Source organism: Cupressus sempervirens, chromosome 3 (assembly GCF_028749045.1).
Source record: "Cupressus sempervirens isolate cs-2001-9-10 chromosome 3, ASM2874904v1, whole genome shotgun sequence".
In the NCBI taxonomy this organism is placed as follows: domain Eukaryota; kingdom Viridiplantae; phylum Streptophyta; class Pinopsida; order Cupressales; family Cupressaceae; genus Cupressus; species Cupressus sempervirens.
In genome coordinates, this window is record NC_143120.1 from 1,034,935,890 (window position 1) to 1,034,956,305 (window position 20,416).

The window sequence follows — 20,416 nt, forward strand, 5'->3', positions numbered from 1 at the left end:
TGTTTCCCATGATAGTGGTAATCCTCTAAGTGCTAATATAGAGAGTTCTTGATCTTCTACTTTGTTTCCAATGGAATTTAAGTGATTCTTAATTTCAAAGATCCTTCCAAAATTGGATGAGATTGATTCTCCCTTATTCATTTTAGTATTCATTAATTGATTCTTCAGAGTGATCAATATGCTTGAGTTGTTTATTTCAAATGCATTTTTTATTGTAGTGAATACTTCAAAGGCTTTCTTCAGATTTGAAATGGGAGGAAGAATGTGATCCTTTACAGAGTCTATTATAATTTTCTTAGCTTTATTATTTCGCCATTTCGAAGTGATTTTTTCAATTTCATCTTCAATAATTGGATTATTAGATTCAATGAATGATTCTAGTTCTTCAAGAATTGTGGTAATCCAGATTTTCCATGAAAAGAAATTTACAGCACGTTCGAGTATGTCTTCTACTCTCACATTATTTGACATATTTGCAATACTTTGATAGTCTCTCTACCAAGTAGGCTCTAACACCATGTAAATTTTATTAGATTGTGTTTGGTGTAGACTTATCAAAGTATTTATTATGTATTCTAATATATTAAATATTTTGTATTCTGATATATATGTATGTATGTATGTATGTATGTATGTATGTATGTGTATGTGTATGTGTATGTGTATGTGTATGTGTATCTCTATCTATATATATATATATATATATATATATATATATATATATATATATATATATATATATATATATATATATATATATATATATATATATATATATATATATATATATATATATATATATATGTATATATATATATATATGTATATGTATATGTATATGTATATGTATATGTATATGTATATGTATATGTATGTATGTATATATGTATATACGTATGTATGTACATATGTATATACGTATATACATAGGTATATAAGTATATATATATATATATATATATATATATATATATATATATATATATATATATATATGTTGACCACTTTAATATACTTGTAACTGCAATAACCTTCTTCCAGATCAGTATGCACATTGTTATTGATATAATTTGAAGAATGGAAATAATACAAATATAAATATATTTTGAAACATCACGTAATAGAGTCATGACACTACACGTACATGTATCAACACATACGATCCATTAACACACACCAAATGGTGTGTTAAGATCACTCATTAATAAACATAGTGAATATCGAAGATCACATAGAGGTTGAAGTTACCCAATAACAATTGAGATGGTGCTTCAGAACAACTAGCGATAAACATAATCGGTAGAACAATAAACAAATTTAGTAATGCTACCACCCATCTGTTAAAGTTTAGGCATATAAACATAAATTAACTATTGTATTATTATTAGCATATATATTGAGACTATATATATATATATATATATATATATATATATATATATATATATATATATATATATATATATAGTCTCAATGCAAATGTTTCACTACTCAAATGGTAACTTTCTTAACAGTACCTCTCAACTTAAAGGAAAACTGTTAACCCCATGATAGTCTTTCCAAATTTTATTTGAGTTTGTTCTTTGTTTTAGGCATTCTGAGTTATTGTTTATCACTCTTTCTGAAGGACAAATATGTTAACTAATAGGCATGTAAGAGATGTGTAATGAATGTGTAAGAGCATTTAAGATTGACATTAATGCATGTAGGTGGGGTGTAAGATGTCTCATGGGATCTTTGACTTGGGTTGTGTTATGATTATTTTGATGTGGAGCCTAATCAGACTCAGAGGTTTATTCAGTGTGGTTTTTCCCTAGATTATTTATACGGGGGTTTGGGGGAAGCACCCCCAAGACAGTGCTCTCCCTATCATAGTATAGGGTGGGGTAGAAGGGCAACGCCCCCAAAGCCAAAAATGACCTTATATTGCAAAAGGTGTTGGCTACTATTTTTCTATTGGATGACTTATTCTAGCCCTAATTTTGTAAGCGACAAAAGCTTGTATAAAATGCCTTAGAGTTAGGAATTTCATAATGTATGGTGATATTGTAGCTTTTATGGTAGTATTGAGCTATAAGGAATTGAGGACTGTAATCACTAGATAGTAATAATATTGGACTTATTGTTGATGGATGTAGCCCAAGGATTGGGTGAACCAAGTTAAATCTTTGTGTCTGGTGCTCTCTTCTATGTGATTAATTTTTTGATATTAGTTATATTTGCATGTAATTGTTATTTCTATCCATGGTTAATCCTAACAAGTGGTGTCAGAGCCAGACTATCGTCATTTTTTTTAACCCAACCGCTATCATTTATTTTAGCGATCCTCTGAAGGAAGGTCCCACAATTGCGTGGGAGTCTCACGATTGAGTGGGATCGATGGTAGACGAGGGTAAGCTGAAGGTTGAGAGGTTTAATGGGCAAAACTTTTTGTTATGGAAGATGAAAATTAAGGACTATCTTTATTAGAAGGATTTATGGAAGCCATTGAAATGAAAAATAAAGAAATAAGGAACTATGACAGATGAGGACTAGGAGATTTTAGACAGAAGGGAACTTGGAAACATCTAATTATGCCTGGCACCATTGGTGATATTTAACATTACAAAATTGAAGATGATAGAAGAGTTGATGCAAACCCTACTAAAATTGTATGAAAATCCCTCTACTTCAAACAAGGTATTTCTCATGAAGTATTTTAATATGAAGATGGCAAAAGGTGGATCTGTTGCAAATCATTTAAATGAATTTATTACTATTACTAGTCAGTTATCTTCTGTTAATGTCAATTTTTATGAAGAAATTAGGGATCTCTTGATTTTATGTTCTTTGCCAAAAAGTTGGAGTGGTTGTGAGTAATTTTGTTTCTAGATCTAATACCCTAAATTTTGGTGATGTGATTGGTGTTATTCTGAGTGAGAAAATCATAGGAAAACCTCAAGTGGATCTACATCAAGAACCTCTTTGAATGCACAAAGTAGAGGCAGAACAACTCAGAGAAGAAATAATTCTTAAAATTGTGGGAAATCAAGAGGAAAGTCAAAAGGGAAGAGGTCTCAATCTAGAAGACCGAGAGATTGCTAGTATTGTGGGAAGCCAGGGCATAAGAAGAAAGATTGATACAGTCGAAAGAACAATGAAGGAGATAAACCACAAGGGAACAAGAAGGAAATATGGTAAGTAACAAATTTGAAGAGGATGCTTTGCTTCTTTCTTTAGAAAATGTTGATGATTCATGGGTTTTAGATTCTGGTGCTTCATTTCATGCTACACCCCATAGAGGTTATTTTATTGATTATGTCCAAGGAGATTTTGGGCTTGTTTATTTAGGGAATAATGAACCCTGTCATATTGTTGGAATGGGATAAGCTAAGATTAAATTGTAGAATAAGAATCATTGGCTACTACAGGTAAGACATGTTCCAAGGCTAAGTAGGAATTTAATTTAAGTAGGGAAACTCGATAATGAGGGTTGTGTAGTTACTTTTAATGATAAAAATTGGAAGGTTTCAAAAAGTTCCATGATATCTTTGTATAGATCATATTATTCCTTCTACTTTGATTGTTTCGGAGAAAAATGAATGTTCAAGAACAGTTGTTGCAATTGAGTAGGGAGAACAAACAAATATTGTAGATTCTGATACAGCACTATGGTACCATAGACTTGGGCACATGAATGATAAAGTTATGAAATTACTTCATTAAAAGAAATTTTTACCAAGTCTAAAATGTGTAAATATGGATTTCTGTGAAAGTTGTGTATGAAAAGAGAAAAAAAAAAAAAGAGTTTTGTGAAAAGTGGGAAGGAAAAGAAAATTGAGAAATTAGAGTTTGTATCTTCCCTTGGTGGCTCTCATTATTATGTTACATTTATTGATGATGCAACTAGAAAAGTATGGGTTTATTTCTTTAGACAGAAATATGATGTATTTCAAACTTTTAAGAAATGAAAATGCTTGGTTGAGAATGAGACAGGTAAAAAGCTAAAATATCTTAGATCTGATAATTGTGGTGATTATTATAGTCATGAACTTGAAGATTATTTCTCCACTAATAGTATTTGTAGATAGAAAATTGTTCCAAGGAATCCACAGGGAAATGGAGTGTTCAAAGCATGACAGGACAATAAATGGAGTGTGCAAGGAGCATGAGGTTGCATGTTGGGTTGCCCTTAAACATGTGGACAAAGGCTATCAATACTAATGTATATTTTATTAATAGAGATCCCTCTACTCCTTTTGGTTGTGGTATTCCAGAGGAAATGTAGATTAGTAAGAAGGTGAGTCATTATTTTCTCAAAACCTTTAGTTGTGAAGCATTTGCACATATAGATTCTGAAAATAGAACCAAGCTAGAAACTAAGTCAAAGAAATGTATATTTGTTGGATATGGCATTGATAAATTTGGTTATAGGCTTTGGGATTTTAGAAATTATAAAATTATAAGAAGCAGGGATGTCATATTCAATGAGAAAGAGTTACACAAAGATCTCTTGTAGCAGCATGAGAAGAAAGAAAATGATTGTGTAGTGTTGGATGATACTCTAAAATATGATGTTCCAGTAGTTGCTCATGATCTGCAATAACAAATACCACATGCCCCAATGAATGTTAGATGGTCAACAATGCTAAGTAGACCTCTAGGAAAGATTTTTACTTTCTTTATGTTCTATTTTACTTACTGATGTTGATGAACCTGAATGTTATGATGAAGTTGTAAGTGGATACAAAGATTCGGTGGGATTCTATAGTGAAAGAAGAAAGAAAATGATTGTGTAGTGTTGGATGATACTCTAAAAGATGATGTTCCAGTAGCTGCTCATGATCTGCAACAACTGCAATAACAAATACCACAAACCCCAATGAATGTTAAATGGTCAACAATGCTAAGTAGACCTCCAGGAAAGATTTTTACTTTCTTTGTGTTCTATTTTACTTACTGATGTTGATGAACCTGAATGTTATGATGAAGTTGTAAGTGGATACAAAGATTTAGTGGGAGTCTACAATGAAAGAAGAAATGGACTCTTTGTTGAAGAATAAGACATGGGATTTATACAAGTTGCCTACAGGTAAAAGGGTTTTGCAAAATAAATAGATGTAAAAATTGAAAGAAAGGGATGGAGGTAAGAAAATATTTAAAGCCAAGTTAGTTGTAAAAGGATTTTCACAAAAAAAGGGCATTGATTTTGATGGGATATTTTATCTTATTGTTAAAATGACTTATATTCCTATTGTTTTAAGTATTGTGGCTACTGAAGATTTGCATTTGGAGCAGCTTGATGTTAAAATAGCTTTTCTTTATGGTGATTTGGATGAAGAAATATATATAGCACAGCCACAAGGATTTGAGGTCCAAGTTAAGGAGAATGTAATGTGCAGATTGAAGAAAAGTTTATATAGCTTGAAGCAAGCACCTCAGAAATGGTATCTGAAATTTGAAATTGACGAAGGAGATGTATCCAAAGACATAAGAAGAGGAGGCTAATATTTCCAAGGTACCTTATGTTTCAATTGTAGGAAGATTGATGTATGGTATGGTATGTACTAGGACGGATATTACACATGCAGTGGGAGTTGCTAGCAAGTATATGAGTCACCCAGGGCTTGAGCATTGGAATGTAGTTAAATGGATTCTTAGTTATTTGAGAGGAACATCCAATAAGTGTTTACAATTTGGAGGCTCTACTACTAATTTACAGGGCTATGTTGACTCAAATTTGGCAAGGGATATTGATACCAGGTGGAGTACTATAGGTTATGTATTTACTATTGGTGGGGCAACAATGAGTTGGGTTCCTCGGTTGCAGAAGGTTGATATTTTATCCACTACAAAGGAAGAGTATGTTGTTGCTATAGAGGCACCCAAGGAGATGATATGGCTTCAGTTCTTCATGGAAGAATTGGGACACCCATAAAGGGATAATTATTTGTTTATAGATAGCCAGAGTGTCATTCATCTTGAAAAAAAATATGCTCTACATTCAAAGACAAAACACATACATTTGCAATACCATTTCATTTGGTCAGTTTTGGATGATGGACAATTAAATCTAGAGAATATACATACAAATAATAATCTAGTAGATATTTTTACCAAGGCAATAACAAGGGAGAAGCTAAAGAGGATTCAACTTCAGTTGGTCTTTTAGACTGAATAGAATAAAAGAATAGCAGAGTCCAAGGTGGTTTGATATTCTAGTGGGAGCTACAGTTTTAGCAGTGCTATAATCATTCTCCAAGTGGGACGTTATTGGTATGGAGTTTGATCAATCTCGAAGTGGCAGAGTGTTGTGATGTGGAGCCTAATCAAACTTGGAGGTTTATTTAGTGCAATTTCTCCTTAGATTATTTCTATGGGAGTTTGGGGCAATGCCCCATATGCGCTCCATGATGCAATACAAGGTGGGGTTGAGGGACAACGCTCTGAAGCCAAAAATGACCTTATATTGTAAAAGGCGTTAGCTACTAGATTTCTATTGGATGACTTATTCTAGCCCTAATTTTGTAATCGACAAAAGCTTTTATAAAATTGCTTAGGATTAGGGATTTCATAATGTATAGTGATATTGTAGATTCTTGCGACAATATTGAACTGTAAGGAATAGTTGATTAAAATCACTATATAGTAATAATATTGAACTTGTTGTTGGTGGATGTAGCAAAGGGATTGGGTGAACCATGTTAAATTTTTGTGTCTTGTGTTCTCTTTTGTCTGATTTATTTTTTCTGATATTGGCTATATTTGCATGTAAGTCTTATTTATGTCTGTGGTTAATCCTAAAAAGGATTTCCTAATCCTCATGTCTGAAGTTGTAAACATGATTAGGGGTTAAATGGGCTTAAATAAGTAGGTAGTTAGGAGGCAAGTGGGCTTGTTAGAGAAATGCAAGTGGATGGTTTGAGTAAGTAGATTTGATTTGGCTAATTAAGATGGGTTAGTATGTGTGAATGGGTTAAGGGTAAGGTTAAGGGTTAGGGTAAGGTTTGAGGATTTTAATTAATTAAAATATTTAATCAAAAGTGAGAAGTGGATTTAAATTAAATATGCTTATACAATTATTCAATTTAATAGAAGAATAGGGATTTAACTAGTAAATCAAACTATTTGTTGTTATTTGATTATTAATTAGACTATACTCAATTAATTAAATTAATTAGCTATGGGATGACATAAATTAATTAAATATTTAATATTTAATTTATAATGCCTTAGAAGATGACTAAATAGAATTAGTTAATTGTGTAATCACTTTTAGGTGTCCACATTTTTCCCCTCTTTGACATAGTGTTGGGACAACATTATTTTGAATAACTTTAAAGATAGATGACATTGAGAAGATTTTTAAAGCAACAAAGTTGGCCTAGTCTTGAGAAGAGAGACCAAATTGGGTGATGCCCCCTCAAGAAGTTGACAAGGAGAGAAAATGAGGCTCAAAAGTGTCTTGAAAAGTAAGAAAACTAGGGTGAGGAGGACACAAGGATGAAAAAAAGGTTAAAATTGTGATTAAGATGCAAAAATATTGGGGGGGGGTGGGGGGGTAGGGATGAAAGTACTTCACTCAGGGGGTAGAACAGAGAAAACGAGCTAAGAAGGGGTCCAATATAAGGGTTGGGAGGGCTATAAGGGACTTAACTACTTCCAAATTTATGTGGCATCTTATCATTTTGAGCATTGATTTGTGTTGCAAAGAGGGCAAAACGAGGATGACCAGAGCACCAATCGGACATGGTGAGGTATGTATGAGAATGTGGAGTGGTGGACCAAGTGGTAGGCCTCAAGCTTTTTCTTTTTATTTTATGGTTCTTCAATTATTTAATGTATTGATTGTTAAAAGTGTGTTCCAGTGGGCTTGAGTCTAGTGGGAACACCAACAATATGAATGGGAATGTTATCTCACAAAAAGGTTGAGGGGCATGGGTTTGAAGGGTAGATTCAAGGATGATTTGTAGGATCTTAAATCATCTTGGATCAATAAGAATATTCTGTCAGAGAGTATCCCATGATATGAGGTTGATAGCCCACTTAGCCATTTAGCAAGAATGCATTCTCGCAATGCAGGATTGCAAAATCATAGGGTCAAAGGGTTAAGGGGGGAATTCAATGTGAGAATGAGGGATTAGGGTTGACCAACAGATAAGGATGAGGAATTCATTCCTATGATGGAGGGAATAGGGTCTCGAGAGACTCATAGGATCACGGTCCTTTTCCAATGGGATCACAATCAGGGAAGAAAAACTAAAATATTAGTTTAGGGCAAGGGAATGAACTAGTTGGGATGGGTTAGGGATGGATTAAGCAAGGAAAACAAAGGGCTAAGGGTAGTTAGTAGGGATAACAAGCAACTAAATATAAGGCTAACACAAGTTAGTTTTCTAGATGCAATGCTTTGTAAATTGGCTATCATCACAAGATAGGCATGCTATAGTTTTGAGAGCATCTAACCAGTTTGGGGATGCAGATTGGGCAAGGATTGATGTCATCAAGTTGGGGTACCAAGCTAGGATGTCCCACAGGAGAACTTACATGGCTATAGTGACAACACTCTACAAGTGTTGGCACTCAAAGACAGCAACATTTTATCTCTCGATGGGGGAGATGATAGTCACACTAGCAGACGTCTACAAGATCTTCCAATTACCTATCTAAAAGACAGAGGTTATCGCTACAGCTAGCATGATAGATAGTAGGCAGTACAGATGTTAATGAGACATGGTGTTCCATTTAAGATTTGACAGGGATAGTTTGCTCTTGACCAATAATTAGATTCTACACCACATAGGCGCATCTATTTCTATGTTTGGAGGCTAGTACTGGGGTATATTGCCCCAAACACAGGAGGCCTCAATGTTACCTTGGCTTTGATTTTAACTATCATTCGGATCATAGATGTTAACATCCTAACAGCATGGGGCATACATATGTTAGTAGATTTGTACAAAGATTTGAACCAAATTGTGTACCATGGATAGGGTTCTCAAGGGAAGAGCATAGGATTTGCCTCTTAGTTGCAGGTTTGGGCTTGGGAGCACATTGTGGTGGTCAAATTGATTGGCCGACGAGACAAGTTCACGAAGGAGCCTATAGTCTATGACTGGGAAGATTTGTTGACATACCACCACACCAATAATATAAATTACTAGAGGGTTATGGTGGATGTGATTGGGGATGTGACCTAGTGTCCATACATGGGATTGGGCTCATGGGAAGAGGAGCAGCAACATCTTCCTCACACCATCACACTGGAGTGTTTCTTGATTGGTGGGAGCACATAGTTGATCAATACCACGTAGATTGCACTATGTAATAATTTGGCTGGCCTTGAGACATTCCTGTTGCAGAGGTTTAGTACAAATTGGTGACTTGAGAGTCTATTAGTGAGTTTGGTCTGAGACTGCACAAGACAAGGTTATTGGTAGGTTGGAGGCATTTACAGCCTACAAACTAGGATTAGAGAGGAGGGACTGCAGATGCAAGATATACTCAGGCATACAGAGATGGGTTCAAAATGCTCTGACCTGTGGGGAGATCATATGCACCTCAAGCAGCAGAGAGGATCATGGAGACACTGGTGGTAGCGAGACATAGTAGATATGTTGCCCGAGCATCAAGGCAGAGGGAGGTTCTAATCCAAGAGCCACCTAGATAGAGGGTGCAGTGAGTGACGAAGGATGCGGAGGAGAGAGGAGCTGAGTAGATGGATACTAACGAAGGCCAGAGAGGGCAGATTCTAATTAGCTACTATTTAAAATATCCTCAAACTATTTCAAACATTTTCCTTGCAGAATTTGTTTTCAAGTATAAAAAAGATGGAAGTAAGTTTGACTAGAAACCCAAACCAAAGGTAATTAATTTTATAAACTTTAATAAGCATTTTGACATAAAGAATATTGTAGAGAGAAATTACTATTGTACATGTCATTCATAATAAGTGAATATACCCTGAAAGAAAACTTTGACACCTACCAAAATGCCTACCTTTACAATGAAACAATTATCCACATCAATTGTGCAAATCTATACTTTAACACAAACTCTACATGTGGTGACATATTGATAAAGATATTGATGACATAAATGACAATGATGTGTACACTGACAAGACAAGGTTAATAGAAAAATAACAAAAGAAGAAGACAAACATGACATAGAACAAGGTATCCAAGCCACGTTTCACAAGATCATCAACTACATACCTCCAAAAGGATTTGAGATCGCACATCCACAAATAATGGACAACAACGAATACTATTGGTTGAGAGGATCGCTAAATAGGGAGCAACAAGCAATCATTGAAGATAATGTCATGAAAAAGTTAAAGGATCTTAATACTCCAATACATTTGTTCTTTATAGGAGGCATTGGAACTAGAAAGACATTTACTGCAACCAAAGAATGATCAGCAAAAGCAAGGAAGTGAGAAGATTTCTAAATAGAGAGTAACAAGCAATCATTAAAGATATTATCATGAAAAAGTTGTAGGATCTTAATACTCCAATACATTTTTTCTTCATAGGAGGGGTTGAAAGTGGAAAGACATTTATTGCAACCAAAGAATAATCAACCAGAGCAAGGAAGTAGCGGCAAGAGAAGAAAATGGAAGCTAGAGATAGGAAAGATGAATGAAATGGTTATCACTAAAGGTAACATAGCCAAGTTGAAACAATTCTATGATAATTATGATGCCAATCAAAAGAGGAACTTGGGTATACCTATCATTAAGTATATGATGAAATTCAAGAATCCACTAATCAATCTAAATAAAAGTCTGCGAAAAGAAATGTATGAGACGCTGAACAGATCAAGATTAAGGGAAGTGGAGGAAGAAAAGAAATTTAAGGATTTGATAAGAACAAATCTATACATCCCGTAGAACACCTGCATGCATAAACCTGTCACAAAGAAGAAAAAGACAAGAGAAGGCAAGGGTTTGGCTCTGAATTATGTCAAAATTTATTATCAGACAAAAAGAATGAGAGAAATATACAATGAATCAATCCTTAAAGAAAGAGATCGTAAGACCTAAAAGGGAAACCCTAAGAGGTAAATGATATAATAATTAAATTTTTAATTATTAAATAGAAATGCATGTGCATAAAGTGAATAAGCAAATATTACCTACAAGAAAACTTTGACACCTAGCGAAATGCCAACTTCCATAATGAGATAATTATCCACATCAAACATTCAAATTTATGCTATAACACAAACTCTACATGAGGTGACATTGATAAAGATATTGGTGAAATAAATGACAATGATGTGTGTACTAACTATTGGTGTAAATAAGTATTTATTTATTACACTTTACTTAAGTTTACTTAGATTAATGCATTATTTTATTATTTCTTACATGAGACACTTAGCAATTTGCGTACTCTTATGAGTTGTTATGTTGACAACACTGGAGTAAGCAACTCTAATTCAGCACATGGTGTCTACAACACTGGAGTTTGCATAATTAACTGAGTTGTCATGTAGACAACACAGTTATTTGCACTCCTAATTTAGTGCATGGTGTCTAAACATTATTTTGTATGCTACACCTTTGTAGTCTTATCCTCTCATCATCGAACTTACTTCTATGCTTAATGGAGGATAACTGATGGGGACACAACCCAAGCACAGAATGGACACAACAGGAAAGGAAAAAAATTATTAACTTTGCAAATAGCTAATACATTCAGTACAGACAAAATAGACTTCAAAACATGCCCTATGGGCTTACAATAGTATAAATCAGGAGATAATTTCTCCTTTCAGTACCTCCTCTCAAACTCCACTCCGAATTGCCTTTTACAATGCCAGAAATGTTCTTAAATAGACCCCGGAGGTTTAAGGATTACGAGTACATTCTAGAAAGTGCTAGTTGGCATCCACCGACCAAATAGAAGGCTCCAGAAGCTGCGTTAGAAGTTGACGCAAATCTAGAAGAATCCAAAAATGGTAACCGAACTTTCGGGAGGCATAACTTTTGAACCGTAGCTCCGATTGATGAACCGTTTACATTTTTGAAAAGCTCTCGAAGCGCTCTATAGCCCAAGGGACCAGCTTTGCTCGTCTCCCATTTTTCAGCCCTTTTTGAGGTCATTTAGTGCCCCTAACCTGACTTTGAAGCACTCTTAGGAGGTCTCCAAAAATCGAAAAACTGCAATAACCTTCAAACCGTGGGGCTTTTTGACCTAATTCTTTTCTAGAATGCTCTAAATTACAATTACATTCATCTGGCCAATTTACACCTTCTGGTTCACCAAAATGATGGCTCAATTACATACTCCTATTTTTCTGGCATTTACACGTATCCCAAGGTGTTCAAATACTCTATCCAAGAACGCTGATAGTGGAACTGTGAGAGTTGGAACCTTTATTTGATCCAAATGGGTATCCAGAAATGGAAACACGTGAAATATAAACTGAGTCTAAGTACTTTTTTTTTTGGTTGACACAGGATTGCCCTTATACCTCTGGATGCTCCTGCATCAATAACCCATATCTGGTGGACATGTGCCTGGTTCTATGACTTATTATGTTGTTGATTCCTATGCATTCTAGAAGCATTCTAGAGGCCTTTATATATAGGCACTCCTAGTGTACTTTCACATTAAATGAATATCATATCATCATTCTGATCATACTCTTTTTGGTCTACTATTGTGCTTGTGCTTGAGTTCCTTGGTCTTGGGTGAATTTTGCCCTAAGGCAAATTCTTACACTAACAAACAAGGTTAATAGAAAAATAGCAAAAGAAGAAGATGAATATGACATAAAATAAGATATCCAAGCCACGTTTCACAAGACTGTCAACAACATACCTCCAAAAGGATTTGAAAGCGCACATCCACAAATAATGGACAACAACGAATACTATAGATTGAGAAGATTGCTAAATAGAGAGCAACAAGCAACTATTAAAGATATTATCATGAAAAAGTTGAAAGAATTTAATACTCCAATACATTTGCTCTTAATAGGAAGGGCTGGAACTGGAAGAAATTTATTGCAACAACTATCTACCAAGATCTCATTCACTTATACAACAATATGATTCACAACGATCCTAATAAACCCAAAGGCCTAATAACTACATATGTAGGAAAAGTTGCATACAACAATGATGGATCATCATTACATTCAAGCTTCCACATAGCTTTCAACAAAATAGAGTTTGTGTAATAAACAGTTTTTCATATCAAAAACAAGACAGTTTAAATAAAGATTTTCCACCTTTCATTGATAGATAACTGATATTCCTATTCCTATGACATTAATTATTTTAACAATCAACTAAAATAATCATAATCATATCAATGTTCATTTGAAAATAACTTGTTTAACAACTAATTGAAGTTAACTATTTTTAGTGATTAGCTGAAAATAATTATATCAACTAAAATAACTAGATGAACGATCAACTAAAAATAATTGCATTTATGATCAACTGAAAATAACTAAATTAACGATCAACTGAAATAACTCGATGAATGATCAACTGAAATAACTCGATGAATGATCAACTGAAAATAACTGCATTTATGATCAATTGGAAATAACTAGATTAACAATCAACTGAAATAACTAGATGAACGATCAACTGAAAATAAATGCATTTAAGTAGGTAAATGCTTAACAAGAAAAGAAGAAAAGAAACATACAAAAATCATATGGAGGATCTTTAGCTAGTTGCGCAAGCCTCGGCTTTGGTGAGGGGAGAAGCATTGACATGGGCTTAACCTCCCAACTTCAGACCATACGTATCCCCACACAATATATTGAATTAGAAAGGCCCTCCCTACCTCAGGATTGGGCTTGGGATATTCTTAATTCAGCCACCTGACCACCCTGGTGTTTAGAATGTCTGCACAGTTATGAAATGGACATGCTTGCATAACTGGCACCACTGACATCAAGTGATCATTAGATGGCAAACATGTCTTTAAACTACTTTGGCCAAGAATTTTATTATTCATGTTTGATTTCTCTTCTGCTTTCTTGCAAATTCATACCACCTCTTCACCCTACTTGGCTATACAGCTGGTGAGTCCCAACAGTCTGAAATTTCCTGAGCAATATACTCTATGCATAAATTCCATAAGGTTTCTCTCCTTAGTATGCTTATCACAAACTGTGACCAAAAAGATTATGTTCTTGAGACTAATTGGAAATATTATTGGATAGTATATTTTATTCCAAATTTTATTGCATTTGGAAAAACACTTCCATAAGGGTTGTATCTAATTTATTATGAAAGTTTAAAGAAGAGGACTGATAACAAAGGACATGGAGTCTGGAGCAAAGCTCATATTGTAACTTGAAATAAATATGGGAAGAAAAAGAGTCTTGTGAGCCTAACTAGCTGTTATGGAAAGCAATAAAATGATATTGAAATAACATCACGTGACCTAATGTATATTCTTAATATGTATGAAGCCTTGCAATCGATTTGAAATCTGCCCTTCTTTAGATGTTGTAGATGTAACCAAAGTGTAGAATACTTTATTCCTCAAATGAGTTGAGCACATATGGCAGAGACTCTGCTTGAGAATGGAAGTATAGACTGGAATAAAAGAGGATTTTGGCACAAGAAAATGAAGTCGAGTGTTGAGGGTGGCAGAGAGAGTAAAGGAAAACGTAGTAGGGAAAGGTAGTCGGGTGTGCGAGATATATGAAGCCTAACTCTTCTCACGGCTTCCATTTTAAAGAACAAGTCGTAACTTCTTGGCTTCCACAAGTTAAAAGATTATTGTCACTTTACCATGCCAAGTGTTAATCAATTAAAAGCAAAGAATATTAAAATGGAAAAATGAAGTTAGAAGATTATAATTCAATTATTATTATAGTATATATTTACATACGTTCATGTAAATATATTGATGGGTTGACATCATTTTATTAAGTTATTATAATATAATGGTGTAATTTCATTTTTATATTTATATGTACGTATATACATATATGTTATAATAATATGATGAAAAATCCTTTGAGGTGTGTTCTATATTTTAATTAGATTACTTTATGTTTTCTTAAATTATTTATTTAATAGCTCATGTGAGTCCCACAAATGTATCCTGTGTTCAAGTCGTTAGGTCCTTACCAAAGAAGTTTAAAGTCATACCTATCAATCCTGGTGACTAAACTAAGCGAGCATTCCATTTTGATGATCTCATTTAGCAATGCTTCCCCACCTTTATCTTCTCCTATAATCACTCATGAAAACACTTCCACCATAATAAAAATTCTATAATCATTTTTCATATAAACATTTAATAATAATTTCAAAATTAAGCAACTACTAACATCATATAACATTTAATGGTTAATGACCATCTTCATTAACAGTTAATACATCAGATATAAATAACTACCTACTTCACATGATCATGAAAGATAAATCCGCTAAATCCGATGGTTGTGAGCAAATTTAAAATTAGGTCAAAATTTTGGAATGTTGTAGTTTGTCCCCCTCGACACAAAGACACTAGATGCAATGTCAAAGAACTATAATCAACTACACATGCTTCTCATAAATGAGATTTTAGTAGGATCCACATTTTTACAATTACATAAGATTATGCAATTGCCTACTACATACTTTGGCAATGTCGATACAATTTTATGTGGTGATCTATGCCAAGCTCTCCCAGTATTAGACTCTGACATCTTCAACAATAAATTGTCTCCAAAAAAATATATGCCTTACCATTTTTGGAGAGAATGTAAAGTGCTACTCAATAGCCACAACAATGTAGCAAAAGTGTAGCGAATTCATCACAAATCTCAATAGAATGCATATAAGATCACAAACAATTGAATATATATAGTATCCTCAATCATATTTTCTTACATCCAACAAACAATTGACCCAACATTTCAATACATCTTTTTCAAAAGAAAGGACGTTGATACACATAACAAGAATGTGTTCTCTATAGTTCCTAGGATAAGATAAATTTATTAATGTCCAACAAGAGACCACAAGGGTCTATAGGACTAAAACGCATACAAGATAAAAGATCGCCAGTTGCACGAGCACCATGGTGCCAAGGAAAGAAAGCAAATGGAAAAAAAAAGAAATACAAGAAGCAAGGAGCACAAGATTGAGGCCAAGACTAAGGGTCCTTCCTCGATAAAAAGAAGCCAAGCACCGAAGGGTACGGCCTAGGGCGAGCAGGTGCCCTAAACTGCCACAAAGAAATGTTGGTGTCGCTGATGAGGATAACAACTACAAGGTCTCATAGATCTAGAGTGGCTGGCGATGGTGGCACTAGATGGCCGCTTTGTCCCATGTGCAAGAGACGAGGGAGAGAAGAAAGCGATGATAAGTTGAACTAGGGTCACTCTAGGTGAATAAGAGTTGTAAGGTGTGGTCATGGAGCTGCATAGTCTCTCTAAGGCACATTGCAAGGCACCTCTCGTCCGTGAAGCTAAAGAAGGTTGCAAGGGAGCTAACTCCCAAATAAGCAATAGAATTTCTCACAAATCTCCAAATCTAGTCCTCTCTGTCTATGTAGTGATTTGTCTAAATCTGAGGCCGATGGGAGCCAACCTTGAAGGAGGCCAAAGAGATGCATAAGGCATGATACCAAGACCAAGACAAGTAGCTAGGGGGCATAATAATACTCTCTCATAACCAGAAAGTGCTCGGCATAAAAGGCTATCTTTAGAGATAACCCACCTGCAGGGTTACACCAAGTTGTGGTCATATACTATCTATAAATGTCAAGTCTAACATACTTGTTCAACTCTTTTTTGTGAGGGGAGGAGGTGGGCAAGAGCATTGAGTGAGAGTTGTTAGAGAGGGAGGTGGACAATATCAATTCCAATCGAGCTCACCAAAGACAAAGCCTGTGCGAACCAACAATGAGCCTGAGAGGTTAGATTAGAATTCGCCACAATGACAAAGGAGCAATAAGCCAAGTAAGAGTATCTATATCGATCACCCACAGAGTCAGCAAAACCACGAAGATGATAAACAAGCCAAATCAAGTCAAAAATGGCAACCAACCTCAAGAAAGGGGCCCCGAACATGGCCAAAACAATGATGTGGGGGGTGAGCTGATGACAACTAATAATACGCCAAAGAAATAGGATCTAGACACGCTTGATGGAAGCCCAATCAAAATCAAGGAGAGAGGACCCCCAAACCACCAAGCCATAATGAATCCTCAGTCTAACCAAAGAGTCCAAAAACGACAACTTGGACACAGTGTCCTGCAAGTGATGCTTGAAGCATCGTCTATCGAAAATGGCAAGGGAGCCCATACCCTTACTAACTCTAGGTTGGATGGTGTCGTCAAATGAAGTGAGGAGCCACATCATATTAGATGCAATTGACCATATAGATAATAATTAAATGCAACATGACTTTACAACCATGTAGTAACCCTACCAACTCAAATCATCCTAAAACCAAATATTCTTGTTGAGATCATTGGAGGAAACTATAACACAAAATATGGCCTTATGAACAGATCAAAAGGAATATTCAATACATACACAACATAAGAATATGTTGATATAATTTCGATTCAATTTTATGATCACAAACTTTGCCAACAAAGAAATAAATTACCTCAATACTATACGACACTAATTCAAAGAGATTAGGCTCCCCTACTTCAAATAAATATGCCCATTTCAAAAATACTCACTAGAGAAAAAAATATATAATAATTATCAATACAAATTGCATATGCTTGAACAATTCATCAATCTCAAGTACTAATATTGAAAAGCCTCGCATTTGACACAACTGGTATCACACAACATTGCTTAATATACACCACACTTTTACACACAATGATAATTGAATCGTATTATTATTTATATTAAAACCTTTGAAGCCAAAACTAGAATATCTACCATGAAACATGTCCCCTTCAGTCCAATGTGTAATGTAAACTTGAATACCCCCCGACTTGCTCAAGTCAAGCATCACGCATACTATTGTATACATTAAATACTTTAGCTTGAAAGCCCACATAGGTGATATTATGAATGACTGGGCATTATGGCCTCAAATATTCTAAGCCTCCAAGAGGTCCACTTACCTCCATCACGTACAAATGTCCTCGAAAAATACAACAGCCATACATTATTACATGTACTCAGACTATAAATTTTTACAGAAAACAATCTATTAGTTTAGATAGTGGCCATTATGACTGAAATCATTACTTTTCCACTCAAAAACATGTTTTTTTCGTTACGGGAGAGTTAAATTTTGACATGTCTAAAGAGAATACACCCCCATGTTTTGTTCCCTGTAATGTTTTCACAGTTTTAATATTATTACTTCTCCATATGCAAACTCAATATTATTTGCCTGTTGTGCACCCTGTGTTTAGTTCCCTTTTACTGTTTCCACAGTTTTAATACGGCTGCCTGTGAATTAATTGTGAAATTTAATGAGTTAATCTGGCTGCTCTATTGTTGACGCAGCACTAAAGATTACCAAAATGTTTATCGCATGGCATCAATGAGCGACTTGAAAAAACAAAAACTATGTCAAAAAAAACTTCAGAGAAGTACAAATCATATAGATAGCATTGTATTATACTAATTAATCCAAAATCAAATACGATTTGTACAGTGATTGTGCTGGAAGTGGAATCCCCTTCTAACGAGCAAAACCAAACACTTTATATAGGTTAAATATCAAAGTTCCTGACAGAATTCGCTAATTTGTATGCATAAACACACTAATTTAAAGTAAGGACAACTAATAAAATGACATGATGACTCGAGCATTTCATATCAGTCACCAACCAAATATTTTAATCAGTTCCAAGTTGATATTACAATTTTCTGGCAATTGATACAGATGTGTGTGTTCGACATGGATTTCTACACAACTGAGTAAAGCTTATGGGAGCTTTGCACATCTTTTGAAACATGGTTACATTCTTCTGACGTATCACTACCAGTTAGTATTGGCGTGTTTGTGCACAAATTCCTTGCGAAGGCTATTAACCTCTAAGATCTATTATGTACATCTGCAGCAGTAATGCTCTTTAGCTCTTAATCAGTTCCAAGTTGATATTACAAAATTCTGGCAATTGATACAGATGTGTGTGTTCGACGTGGGTTTCTACACAACTGACTAAAGCTTATGGAAGCTTTGCACATCTTTTGAAACATGGTTACATTCTTCTGACGTATCACTACCAGTTAGTATTGGAGTGTTTGTGCACAAGTTCCTTGCGAAGGCTATTAACCTCTTAAGAACTATTATGTACATCTGCAGCAGTAATACTCTTTAGCTCTTAATCAGTTCCAAGTTGATATTACAATTTTCTGGCAATTGATACAGGTGTGTGTTCAACATGGGTTTCTACATAACTGAGTAAAGCTTGTGGGAGCTTTGCACATCTTTTGAAACATGGTTACATTCTTCGAGTGTTTGTGCACAAGTTCCTCGCAAAGGCTATTAACCTCTAAGATCTATTATGTACATCTGCAGCAGCAATGCTCTTTAGCTCTCTGTGCTCTCTTCATTTCAAGAAAAAGTAAAACAATAACTAAGGTCTGACATAAGCAGGGTCACAAAATTGACTGTTCTCATCATCACATTATGGTGTACCTCAAGGCTCTTACCCACAACGAAATTGACTATTCTGATTGTCATCTCTGCCATGCTATCAAAGACTTAACCAAGAGACACAAAATAAAAATTCTGCTATTTGAACAGAGAATTTTGATTTTGCTGAAATCTTGGTTTGATATCAAGAACCGGTCACAACTTGCAAAACAAAAATTAGGCCAAAAAATTTGCTCTTTGAATATGAACTTTTCAATTTGGTTGCATCATGGATCATTTTATGCCGCCAATAGTTTCACAATTCTTATAACCAAAATTTCTGCTCAATAGAATTTTCATTAAACTATGTTTAACAGACACGTCAACATAGCTCACATACTTCAATAAGCTAATCGAAGACCAAAAATTCGTAACAAACAATATAAATGTCAGATATTTAATAACTATCTATTAAAATGAGATTTCAGGACAAATATTTATCTAAAGTCTGTACCAAGAAGATGGCCAATTCTGGAATAGTCTATTTAGCAGCGAACTGTTAATCACTACAATTATACATACAGTTAATCACTAGAGTCTACTACTACAATTGTACATAAAATTTGTAACCTGGAAGTGTAATAAATCTTGAGAAAGGTATTCGAGCAGCAGAAGAAATCAAGGCATCAGTGTCAAGTTAGACAGACTAACATAAGTACCATCAGTTAATTCGAATAAACCAACCGTTGGATTTTCTATTATGAGCATGAATTAAAAGTTAAATAACTACTCCTTTCTCAAATTGCAATAATATTCCAAGTATTACACCTAGATGGCTAGATGGAAAGGCATTACGTTGATCGCTAGATGCAAGAAAAAATGATATCTTCCAAATGC